This window comes from Momordica charantia, assembly GCF_013281855.1.
Source record: "Momordica charantia cultivar OHB3-1 chromosome 6 unlocalized genomic scaffold, Mcharantia_2.0 BLBB01000006.1, whole genome shotgun sequence".
Lineage (NCBI taxonomy): Eukaryota > Viridiplantae > Streptophyta > Magnoliopsida > Cucurbitales > Cucurbitaceae > Momordica > Momordica charantia.
The window spans coordinates 20,745,385-20,758,328 of record NW_028275164.1 but is presented as its reverse complement, the minus strand read 5'-3'; the positions used below and the strand labels follow the sequence as shown (position 1 = coordinate 20,758,328).

General features: G+C 32.4%; 1 long non-coding RNA gene across 1 annotated transcript; it reads right to left on the bottom strand.

Moving 5' to 3' along the window:
• Window positions 1–8,959: 8,959 nt before the first annotated feature.
• Window positions 8,960–11,748, bottom strand: LOC111021000 (uncharacterized). Its single transcript, XR_002602776.2, has 2 exons — window positions 11,533–11,748; window positions 8,960–9,397 (listed from the first exon to the last, which is right to left on the bottom strand). It is a non-coding gene; the product is annotated as an uncharacterized LOC111021000 (long non-coding RNA).
• Between the last annotated feature and the right edge of the window lie 1,196 nt (window positions 11,749–12,944).

The window sequence follows — 12,944 nt, the reverse complement described above, 5'->3', positions numbered from 1 at the left end:
ATAATTGTCATGAATTATGTTAATGACAGTTTTTAACTGTCATTGAAGCCCAAATTTCTACTAGTGGTAGGGCTAGGAATGTCCTCCCCATCCTCTGCCGCATGATGTTTTTTAATCCTTGTTATTCCCAGATTCGCGAAATTAATGTGGACTAAAGGCATCTTGAAATACTAATTGAATTTCTCCCTCACGAAATCGATCCATAATACAATTCAAAGAATCTAGAGCAATGTTTGGTTGTTGATAAAGGGAAAGTAAGAGGGAAAGCTAGAGTTGCTCTTAGAGAGAAGCCCGTGAACTTTCTAGTTCGTATGGTGACTGCCTTGTCCACCATTGTTGGTGTGGTAGAGGAAGAAGTGTTGTGAAGATCACAAGCGAGGACGAGCACAACATGCCAGTTTTAGAAGTTTCTATTTTTTATTCTTTTGTTTTCTAGTCTTCTGTTTTATATTTTTAAAATACAAGGATGATACATGTTTTATAACTATGTTTTATTTTTTGTTTTTTTAAAATAAAAACCAAATATTTGCACTTTTGTTTTTTGTTTTTTAAAAGTTAAAAGTTCAAAGATATGTTAGAAAGATAAAATTTTATGTAGAATAGAGATATAAAAGGGTGGACCCGAGATGACCTCACTATATCATTGGCCCCACTGGAATTTTAATCTCTATCTTTGTTGATTCCAAAGATTAGGGTTGAGGACAAGGCATCTCATTACAAGATGAAGATCTTTGCTGAAAATTACCCATTTAGTAATTAATTTTAATTATATTCTCTATTAAAAAGTAACGAAATTAATAAATATATAAAAATTATATCTAATGTACATAAAAATTTTGGTATCTGTATTATTTTATAATATAAATAATTAATTAGAAATATAACCCAAATTATCTCTTCAATCTTACTTGGCTACATCAAATTGGTACCAGAGCGCCTAAGACATTGGGCTTTACGAATGGCAGGGAAGAAGAACATTCCTTGGAGGGGTGAAGCTTCACTCGTTGAAAAAGAGGCGGAAGTTACAATCGCCCTCTCTCCACGATCCACGACCACCCGTTTGATGATTGTCAAGGGGGATGTTGAAAACCTCCAGCGGAATGTGGTTGAGATCCGTCAAATAGTAAATGTAATAGTAGACAAGTTGGATGACCTTCAACTCCATCAAAATCAATCAAGAACTAGCAGAGGAAAGGAAGTAGTAGATTAGGAGATCAAGATTGATGGCAATACTTGCCAATCGGATTCAAGACTTCATCAAGACCCCTTCCCTATCTCCAAGAACCCCTCACTGTTCCCCGTAGAAAAATGGAATTTCAAACTACGTCAGATCAAGATTTCAACAACAGACCTCCTCAGATTTATCAAGAACCTCATTTTGCTCATAGGAGACATCAAGATTGGCCGGGAGATCATATGGTACACCAAAAGTATGGTCATTTTCCATGGCAACAAGATTAGCATATAGACTCTTCAAGTGACAAGGAAGAGTTTCAACGTTGGGGTGATGATAGGAGACCGAATCGGCATCATCAACGTTACCATCAAGAACAAAATAAATACAACATGAAAGTCGATCTCCCTCATGTCAATGGAAAGATTGACATTGAAGGCTTCTTGGAGTGGATCGAGAACGTTAAAAGCTTCTTTGAATATATGGCCACTCTAGACCATAAGAAGGTAAAGTTGGTGGCTTTTAAATTAAAAGGTGGAGCATCGGCATGGTGGGAGCAGTTGGAAACAAATCGGCAACTTTTTTGTAAGGCACCTATCTGCACTTGGGAAAAGATGAAAAAACTCATGGGAGCCTGATTTATCCCTATAAATTTTGAGGAATATTGTCAATCAATATCAAAACTCCAAACAGGGGACGAGATCTATAGTTTAGTATACAGAGGGATTCCATCGATTGGGGGCAAGAACAAATTTTGGAGAAAACGAGCAATACCAGGTGGCTCGGTTTGTTAGTGGTTAACGAACGGATATTAAAGATAACTGCAGCTTCAACCCATTGGATTGCTTTGTGAGGCCATAGCTACAACAATAATGGTGGAAAAACAGCAAGCCAACCGATTTCGGGTCCAATATCAACACAGGACCTTCGGTGATAATCAGGCAAGTTCTTCAAAGAAAGGAAATGCTTTGCTGGACAAAGCTACGACTACCAGCCAACTCAATTGAAAAGCCAAAACAGTTGACGACCCAAAAGTAGCAGACCAGCAGGCAAAAAAAAAAATAATAATAAAAAATAAATCCAACGCATACACTCGACCTACCTTAGGAAAGTGTTTTCGTTGTGGACAAGTGGAACATTTATCCAATGACTGTTTTGATCAGTATAAAACTGTCAATCTTGTACAAGATTTCCAGGATCTTGACCTTTCTTGCAATCAAGATTCCGACGAAGAAAAGCCTATCTTGAATCTTATGAAGGAGACCAAGTCGCGTGTGTCTTGGAACGTATCCTACTTGTCCCTAAGACTCAATCAGCCCATCAACGACACTCCCTATTTCGCATACGTTGCACTACGAATGGGAAGGTATGCAACATTATCATTGACAGTGGGAGTACTGAAAATGTGGTTTCAAGTAAATTGGTTACAACCTTAAACCTAAAGGTATCCCCTCATACTTCACCTTACAAGGTTAGTTGGATAAAAAAGGGGGTGAGGCACTTGTCAATACATTTTGTACCATTTCTTTATCCATAGAGAATAGCTATAAAGACCAAATTACATGTGACATCCTAGATATGGATGTTTGCCAAATCCTTTTAGGACGACCATGGCAATTTGACACTCAAACTATTCTTTAAGATAGGGAAAAATACCTACGAGTTTACTTGGATGGGCAAAATAGTGGTTCTTCTCCCCTTGACAAGTCCTACTTCACTTAAAAGTTCGGAAAAGGGTCATTCGTTTCACCTCTGCAATGCTAAACAACTTTTAATCCACCATTCTGATCCTATTTTCGGCTTGGTTGTCAAGAATTTTGAGACACTTGACCAACTAACAACTATAGACCTACCTCCGAAAGTACAAGGCCTCCTTACAAACTTCCCACATATTCTTCGACCTCAAGACTCCTTGCCTCCACTTCGAAATATCCAACACCACATTGATTTCATACTCGGAGCTACATTACCTAACCTACCCCATTACTGCATGAGCCTCGCGGAATACAAAATCTCACATGACCAAATTTTAGAATTATTGGCAAAGGGCATACTCAACCTAGCCTAAGCACGTGTGTTGTACCCGTCCTCCTCACACCTAAAAAAGATGGCACTTGGCAAATATATATTGATAGCGGAGCTATCAATAAGATAACTGATATGAAGCCTTAGAAAGTTGCAGATAAAAACCCTTCCACCTAAGGAGGACCCCTAACTGTCAATTTCTAAAACCCCAAATCAAATAGCACAATCACAAGGAAAGATTAGATGAAGGATTACCTTGATGATCGAAGACCAAGAGTAAGGAGAACTGGTTCCCTACTCAATGTTGAACACTCCCCAAGAAAGGTTGATCAAACCAAGCTTGAATGTTCCTGGTTTGCAACCTAGATCAAGAATTGCAAAATTGATGAACTCTTAATCATCACGCTAATTAAAGCACTCCAAATTCATTATGTGAAAAAAATGATCATTATGTTCACAAGATTAAATCCCTAATCTCAAAGGAAGCTAAAAGACTATACTACCCCATGACATAGTTAATTTAAAAAGAAAACACCTACAATTAAGAAATTCAATGCCACATTATTGACTAAAAATATAAAGGCCTAAAATAAGATAAATAACAATTTTAAAATTATTAACTTTGTTAATACAAAGTTTCTTCATCTTCTTCCCGTATCTTCATTTGGCTTCATATTCTTCTCATATCTTCATTTGACACCATGAATAAAGTTTTTTACCATCTTTATCCTCTTGATGTTCATTAGTGGAGTTCACTACTGTTTGAATGTGAGAATCAAATGCTAGTTATAACTATTTTGCCCTTGAACGAGTGATTGGTCCTAGCGGCAAGGCTAAGGCATCTTGGTTGATATCAATAACAATAAAATATTGCTTCCCTATTCCAAGGATCAATGACCTATTAGACCAATTGAGTGGAGCACAATTCTTTTCTAAGGTAGATCTTCGAAGCGGATATCACCAAATCAGAATCCGTCCTGACGATTAGTGGAAAACCACGTTCAAAACAAACAAAGGATTGTTTGAGTGGCTAGTTATGCATTCGAACTTTCAAATGCACCTAGCACCTTCATGAGACTTATGCATCTGGTTCTACTTCCTTTCTTACACAAGTTTATCGTTGTTTACTTTGATGATATTTTGGTTTATATTACAACTAGAAATGATAATCTTGCACACCTTGACACACTAGTTTGAGCCTTGCATACTAATAAATTGGTGATTAACCTCAACAAATTTATTAGAGATTTTAGCATGATAGCAGGCCCCCTAACAGATTGCTTAAAAAAAGGAAATGTTCGATGGGACAAAACTCAAACTGACAGTTTCCTTACTTTAAAAGCTAAACTAACAGAAAGCCTAGTTCTTAAGTTACCAGATTTCACCCAACCATTCGAAGTAGCAATTGATGCTTCTGGTGTTGGCATTGGGGCAGTTTTATCTCAAAATCAACACCCTATTGAGTACTTTAGTGACAAACTAAGTCCTTCTCGCCAGAACTGGAGCACTTATGGACAAGAGCTACGCTCTTGTCCGGGCCCTTGAACAGTGGGAGCATTATTTGTTAAGTCAGGAATTTATACTATTTACGGACCACTTCTCCTTAAGTTCTTACATACACAAAAATCTGTGAGCAGAATCCATGCTCGGTGGCACTCCTTTTTACAAAGATTTGACATTGTAATGAAACACAAGAATGAAACTCAAAATATGGCAGCAGATGCTCTCAGTAGAGAAGGATCACTTCTCACCCTTCTACACGGAGAAATCATGGCTTTCTCTACCCTCCCTACAAACTACCAAAATGACCAAGATTTTGATACTATATGGAACCTATGTCTACAATGTTGGCTTTTTGGCCTTAATCTCAAATTAATTAATGTTTTGATGATAACAAACTTAATTTTATTTATTGACATTTTGTGTATTTTAAAGTGTCCACAGTGTAGAGCTCGTTACAACGATTCCAACGACTGTTAGATCATCCAAATCGGAGCTCAAACGAAGAAGTTACGATCGAAACAAATTAGAAGGAAAAATACCCGAGAAGATGACGTGGACAGTTCGTAAGCTGACAAGTGACAAGCTTCTTTTTAAAGTATATATATATATATATATATATATTGAAAAAGAAAAGAAAAAGATTAAAAATCAAAAAAATCAAAAAAAAATAAAAAAGAAAAAGTCAAAAGTTACCGTTGGTAACTTTGTTTAAAAAAAAAGAAAAAAAAAGTGTCACTTCACATTAAATGCTGTCAGTTTAAAATAAAAATAAATTTTTTTTGAAAAGTTATCGTTTCACACACATATATATATTATTATTATTATTATTATTATTATTATATATATATATATATATATATAATTAAAATAACTTGTCACATCACTTTTTTTTATATATATTTTTTATTTTATTATTATTATTATTATATATATATTATTCTTAATTTATTTTTTTCAAAATTATCTCAACCCTTCATTCTTAATGATTAAGATCTAATGGTTTAAAATTAAATTTGATTTTTTTTACCATTTTCTTCCCTCTATTTAAACTAAACTTCTCATTCAAAATTATACAACAATTCTCTTATTCTCAATCCTCCATAACTTCAAAATTTTCATTTTGCTAATCTCTCCAAGTTCTCAATTTTTCTTCCCATCTTATTTCTGAGAGAAATTTTATTGTTGTGAGGATTGAAATTTTTGTGAGCTCAAATTTGTATATTTACTCTATTTGAGAGTTTGTAAGTGTGTGTTTCAAAATCTTCAACTCATTGTAACGGTGTGATCCTCACCATGGAGAGGATCGTCTTTGCTCTTGTGAAGAGCAGTATACCGGTTTGACTCCTACCGTGGAAAGAGTCAGAATTTCAATTTACAACCCAAGAGGTGCTTGGGATGTGGAGTAGGACAGTTGTGCCGAACCACTATAAAAATTCCCGGTGTCAAATTTCTCTAACTCTTTCTCTTCTTTATTTTTGCAATTAATCTTAGAATTTGATTGTTTGCTTTAAATTTCTCTTGTTTGCCTTAGAATTCATTTTATCTTACTTTGTTAAAATTGCATATCTCAAAAAGTGTATTATTTTTGTTTAAATTGGGCCCATTTATTAAAAAGTTTATATTTTGTTAATTAAACCCTATTCACCCCAGGGTTGTCATACCGATCCAACATACAACACCCAAACACAAGGGATTTTCATATTCTCAATGGTATTCTTTTTAAAAGGGGACCAACTTTGTATCCCCCATACCTCATTGAGAGAGGCATGGATTAAAGATCTTCATGCGGGTGGGTTGGGTGAACACTTTGGCCGTGACAAAACCCTTCTCCTTGTAAGTTAACGGTTCTATTGGCTACAACTAAGGAAGGATGTATTTAGCCATGTATCAAAATGTTTCATTTGTCAAACAAATAAAGGCACCATATAGAACACCGGTTTATACATACCACTCCCTATACCTAAAACTATTTGGGAAGATCCATCAATAGACTTTGTTTTGGGATTACCCCGCACACAACGTGGGTTTGATTCTTTATTAGTCGTGGTCGACAGGTTTAGTAAAATGGATCCTTTTTTAGCTTGTAAGAAAATATCTGATGCTATATACGTTGCTAATCTTTTTTTTTTCAGAGAAATTGTACGGCTACATGACATACCTAAATCTATCGTTTTAGACCAAGATGTAAAGTGTTTTAGCCATTTTTGGAAGACCCTTCGGAGCAAGTTTGATACTTCTCTTAAGTACAGTACAACGGACCATCCACAAACGGATGGTCAAACATAAGTCACAAATAGAACTCTTTGCAACCTTATTAGATGCATCTATAGTGACAGACCGAAGCAGTGGGACTTGGCGCTTGCTCAAGCCAAATGTGCCTTTAATCATATGCAAAATAAAACAATAGGGAAGTCCCCCTTGAAGTTGTTTACACTAACTTGCATCCCTTTTACCGTTGATTTTAGTTTGGAAGCTGATTAGATGGCTGAAAGAATATCTAAACTACATAATGAGGTTCGTGACCACATTGAAGACACAAATTCCAAGTACAAACAAGACGCGGATAAAAAAAAGATCAAAGGAGTACAAAGAAGGCAATTTAGTAATGATACATCTAACTAAAGGACGCCTACCTGGGTCTGCTCACAAATTACAAAAAAAAGAAGTTTGGACCTTTCGAAGTACTAAAGAAGTATGGGCCAAACACCTCTAAAATCAAGTTACCGCCAGACTTCAACATTAACCCTATTTTCAACATTTCGGACATATATCCCTATCAAGCACCAAAATCCTTTTCTTTGGCATTTTAACTCGAGGACGAGTTCGATTTTAAGGAGGAGGGAAATTGATGTAACTAACAGTAGTTAATTCTATATAAGTTAGTTTATTTTAAATCTTTAGTTAGTGTTTAAGTTGGGTTGTTAATCCATTTGTCCATGACCTTTCTCCTATAAATAGGAGATCATTTGTAGTTTTAACATTCATCTAATAAAATCATCTGTTCAATCTTACTTGGCTACATCACCATGAAAAATAAGGATTCCCCACCTTGTTTTGAGCAAGAACCCAAGCCCATGTAGAATGTTGTCCTCGGTAATATAGAAACATAAAAATAAAAGTTTAAATGGATAGATAAAATTTTTTTAAAGAGAGATTTTAGAGAGCTCAAATTTACCCCTATTTGGAACCTCTGAATGGGAGGGATATCATTTCTCCTGTTTGGATAAATAAAGAAAAAAGAATTTGAAATCATGGATAAATAAAGAAAAAAGAATTTGAAATCCTAAATGATTTCGAATTCTGTTTTTGATTTAAATATTTTCCATTCGAAATAGGTCCGATTTGTGATATTTCAATTAAAGGTAACAAATTTCGATTTTGCCTACTTTGGTGAAAAAAACTTATCACTCTACCCTCCTTTATTTCTACATCATCAACCAAATTAGTTTCAAAATTTGATTTGTGAGTAGTTCCTTTTCTTCTTTTTTATATTCTAATAACTATAAACTGGGCTTTTTTTTTTGGTGCATCACCACGGTAACAAATTTTGATTTTCTATTTTGTTTTTGGTGTATTTAAGATTCCTATTGTTTACAACTTTATATGTTTATGTTTTTTTGGTATATTTTTCTTCATTTTTCCTTTTGCTTTTATTTTTTTTTTTACTGCACATCATAAAATAAGTATGATAAAAATAAAAAAGAAATAAATTGTTATGAATAAATTGAAATAATTTGATTTTAAGAATTTTTTTAGTATTTGAACAAAAAAAAGTTTGCAAGTTTTTGTTTGTTTTTAGTTTTTAAAATAAATGTGACATTGACAGGTTTTAATTTTTGTTAGGTTCATTTGATTAAATTATTTATGTTTTTCATGGTTGAAATTATTAGTTTATATTAAAATATTATATTATTAATAATATAATATTATACAAAATATTAAGGGTATAATAGTAAAATGTTATACATTCTTTTCATTTCTCGTGAAAATCCAAACAATAAATTTTAATTTTAATTATTTACCATCATTTTGGTTCCAAACGCAATTAGGAATTTGAAATCATTTCCATCATTTAAAATCTTAGAATTTGAAATCATTTCCTACAAATTTCATATGCCAAACGAAGTATTAGGGAGAGAAAAAAAAAGATTAAGAAACAAGAAACGAGAACGTTACCAAACGGGTTTAAGGGAGTCATAGTCTTGATGTTAATTTTGGAGCAAATCTAAGAAAATTACTTATTTTTACTTTCAAGGGTTTCAAATTAAAAGAAGTTATCCATTATTGAAAATAAAGATCACAAAAGAACTCAAAACAAAACAAACAAAAACATCACTCAAGCATTTTCAGCCTCTTTTTTTCAAACTAAACATCATAGGGAGAGATGATTATTCAATTCACTAGGCATCATCTTTAGCATTTTTTCAGTTGATGAAATAGTCGTTGACAACTTTAGCAACTTCAATGTATGGTTGTATGTTAACTAGTGAAACATTTGCAGCAGCTTCTTCCTTTAACTCGTACTCGATCGTCGATTCGACAACACATCTATCGTTGTCTTTCTCAATAATCTGTAATCGAATATGGTAAAGAGTAAACCCGAGATCCAGGTGCCCTCCTTCCACTACCTCTGTTTCTATTATTCGATTCTCATGGTCTACCTTCGTGAACTTTTCTTTAAACTTGGAGGACCACCTAAGCATGCATTTACATATCATTATTATCATCATCGTTACTATCTAGCATATATATTTTGGTGCTTGATTTTAGTTACTTTGAATCCCGCTCGCTAGGCCGATATAATAAAATAAAGATTAAATTATAAATTTAATCATTGAACTTTCAAGATTATATCGAGTCTTCATTTTCCAATAACTCCTTAAACTTGGATTCTATACTTCAAAAAAAAAAACCAATAGGATGCTATTGTTTAACTAGTGGAGTTAATACATGAATCTACCAAACAAAAAATAAAAATAAAAATAAATAATGGATTTATTATAAACTTTTTAAATTATAAGGAAGTTTAGGGATCCCACTAGCAAAAATCAAATTAAAAAGTTTAGGTGAAAAAATTAGCCTTGATGTTTGTTTCATGACTTATAACTAGCATTTCAAACATATTTTGCTGCTTACTCTCTATGAGAAAATACTTATCTCCTCAGTAGATGAATCTTGTTTTTACCACTATTAAATATCTGATAACTAAAAGAGAGAAATGTAAAAACAAAAAATATCTTAAAAAAAATAATGAGTTGTCAAATATTTTTTTAATGATGGTAAGGATAAGATTTCTCCTTAGTAATGAGAAGCCAAGTATTTTTCCTCAACAAGTCATACGTGGAAAAATTGTATATGCGTAAATATTTAGATCGTACTTGCAATAAATTTAAATCTTGTATCGATACGTTGATAATTGACTATTTTTGTTGTTATTTTAGAAAAATAATGTTCATTAATGTATTTAATAATCTGTTTGCTTCTTCTTGTTTTCTCCCCGTAATAAATACAGATTAGGTTGACTGATGCATTAGCATTACCACGTTTAAGAGAATATGACATGCATGCTAACATATATTTGTATATTTTAAAACTTCATTTTGACAGTGATTTTATGTTTCTTTGTAAAAATTACCTAGAAAATTATTTTCTATATGTTTATTTGGCAATCAAATATCGTTGTAGTGTTTCAAAAAAAATAAATAAATCAAATATCGTTGCAGGATTAAGCGATTGTCGGTGAGCTACGAACTAGTAAATTAGCTCAGACACTCATGCACATTAAAAAAAAAGTTTCCTTTAAAAAATTACTTTTGAAATCTAGAAAAAACAAACACAAATTCAAAGACTAGTTCTCATCATTTTAAAATTTTGATTTTCAGAAAATATTTCATTTAATAAAATGATTTCTTTGAATTATAGAATATGACTTATTATTTTAATATTAATAAAAGTAATGGAATAAATAAAGTACAAATTAACATAATTAAGGGGAGGTTTAGAATTTTAAAATTATATAAAGGACCAATAGATAAAACATGATTCTCACCTTTAAATATAGAGTGGATAACAATGTATGATATTAATTAGGTGATTAAATGAATATAACTATATTAGTCACTATACTTGGGTTTGGTTCTTATAATGTTTTGATCTTCATATTTTGATTTGAACAATGAAGTCATTGAGTTAAAAATTAAATATTGTATGGAAAAATAATTCATGTGACCATGTATGAAATATGAGAAATTAATAAATGAAATTGATAAAACGAACATAGCTCAACACTAATTAGCATACATCTCCAATCAAGAGGTTGTGAATAAAATTGATTCAAAATTATTGGTGTAAACACTAGTTTATTTTAAAAGATTTTTTTTCAAAACTTATCCTCAACATGAAGATATTTAGCTCCATACCATCGACTCCTCACCATCAGGACCTGTCACTACCAAAAATTACATTTTTGTCTATGCTAAAAAACGTTCGCAGGAGTCTAAAAACCGTCGGTCAAATATTTCCCGACAAAAAAAATTCGTTGGAAAATTTATGAAAAACATTAAAACGTTGAGATAGACCACCCATCCTGATGTTTTATAAAAGTGTCGGAAGAGACGGTCTTTCTCCACGCTCTCACAAAAGGTCGAGATAGATGGTCAATCTCATTATTTATCTAGATGAATATTGAATGTTTGATAATTAAGAGAGAGAAATTTACAGATCAGAAATTAAAAAAAGAAAATAACTAACTAATAATTTTTCAATTGTGATTAGGGCAGAGACTCATCGTGACAGATGAAAAATTTAGGTAAACCAGAGTGTGTATTTACCTGGTGCGAAGACAATGTTAAGAATAGTTCCTTCTGCTGCATCACCTTCAACTTCATCGATTCTTTCGAAGATATTGGGAAGCTTTTTCACGGCGAGTCTTCCCAATTCAAGAGTGCCGTAGATCTCCCATGCTTTATCAGCCGGCGCCTCAATCGCCGTCCGATCACTCACTTTCCCAAACATTACTTTTCTTTTTCTTTTTACTCTCTATGCCTTACAGATCACACTTGAGATATATATATATATATATATATATATATTTATTTATTTATTTATATCAACTAGGTTTGATAAATATCATGATATTTTCAAACCATTGTGTGACAAAATTGACCAAGCATTTTTATTAAATTATGCCAAAGTACATTAGAAATTTTGACTTTCATGTTTGATTTTTTCCAAACGTTAAAGAATAAGTTTAATACCTCATCAGTGATTCTTAAACATTCAATTATTTGTGTAATATATCCTTGAACTCCAAAAGAGTATGTAATATAAAATATTGAGCATTCAATATTGTATGTAATATGCATCTTCTTACCTATTAGATATTTTTTCATATTGACAAATTTATTATACGTAAGATTGAATTTTATGTGCATGAGAACCCTAAACTCTAAATTTTGTGTTTAAATAATTTAGAAACTTAAAAAAAATAAAAATAAAATAAAAGCAACCTATAGGTCAAGAACTATATGAAACAAAATTGAAAGTTCAACGACTTGTTAGGTACAAAATTGAAATTTTAGAAATGCCGTTAGATATTTATTAAAGTTGTTTAATGACTTATTAAATATAAAATTAAAAGTTTTGAAATTTATTAAACAAAGTTTCAATAATTAGATACGAATCTGAAAGTCCACTAACTAATTTTTTAATTTAACCAAATTTATATCTAGAAAGACTTTTACAAAGGATACGGTCATGGTCTGGGAAATTTCCATATCTTGTAATTGACGTAATAGCTTAGGAAAATCCTATTCATTTTCAATTATTTGTATTAAAATAAAATAGAAAATCTTGTACTTGTACTGTATTTTAATCGAACTCTTAGTTTAAAAAATGTAATTTTTTTAAAGGTAAATATATTAATTAAATAAAAAAACGGAGGATCTCAGGACTTGAAATAAGGCACAACATCAAAATGACACATAAGACAAGAAGACAAGTAAATCAAGAAAACAAATCTCACGCTAAGATAAATATAGGATCAAAACTCAAATAGTAGCTCCCAAGCCAGGTAGTACAATAATAATAAACCTCAGATTTCATGGCGCGCAGGAGAACATGAGGCGACCGGCCCACCTCACTCGCATCAACTCAAGCATTACGCTCCCTCCAGATAAAAGAAAAAGTCGAAGTCCATGCCAAGCGCCACACTAGACGACGAGTAGACTTACCGGCACTAATG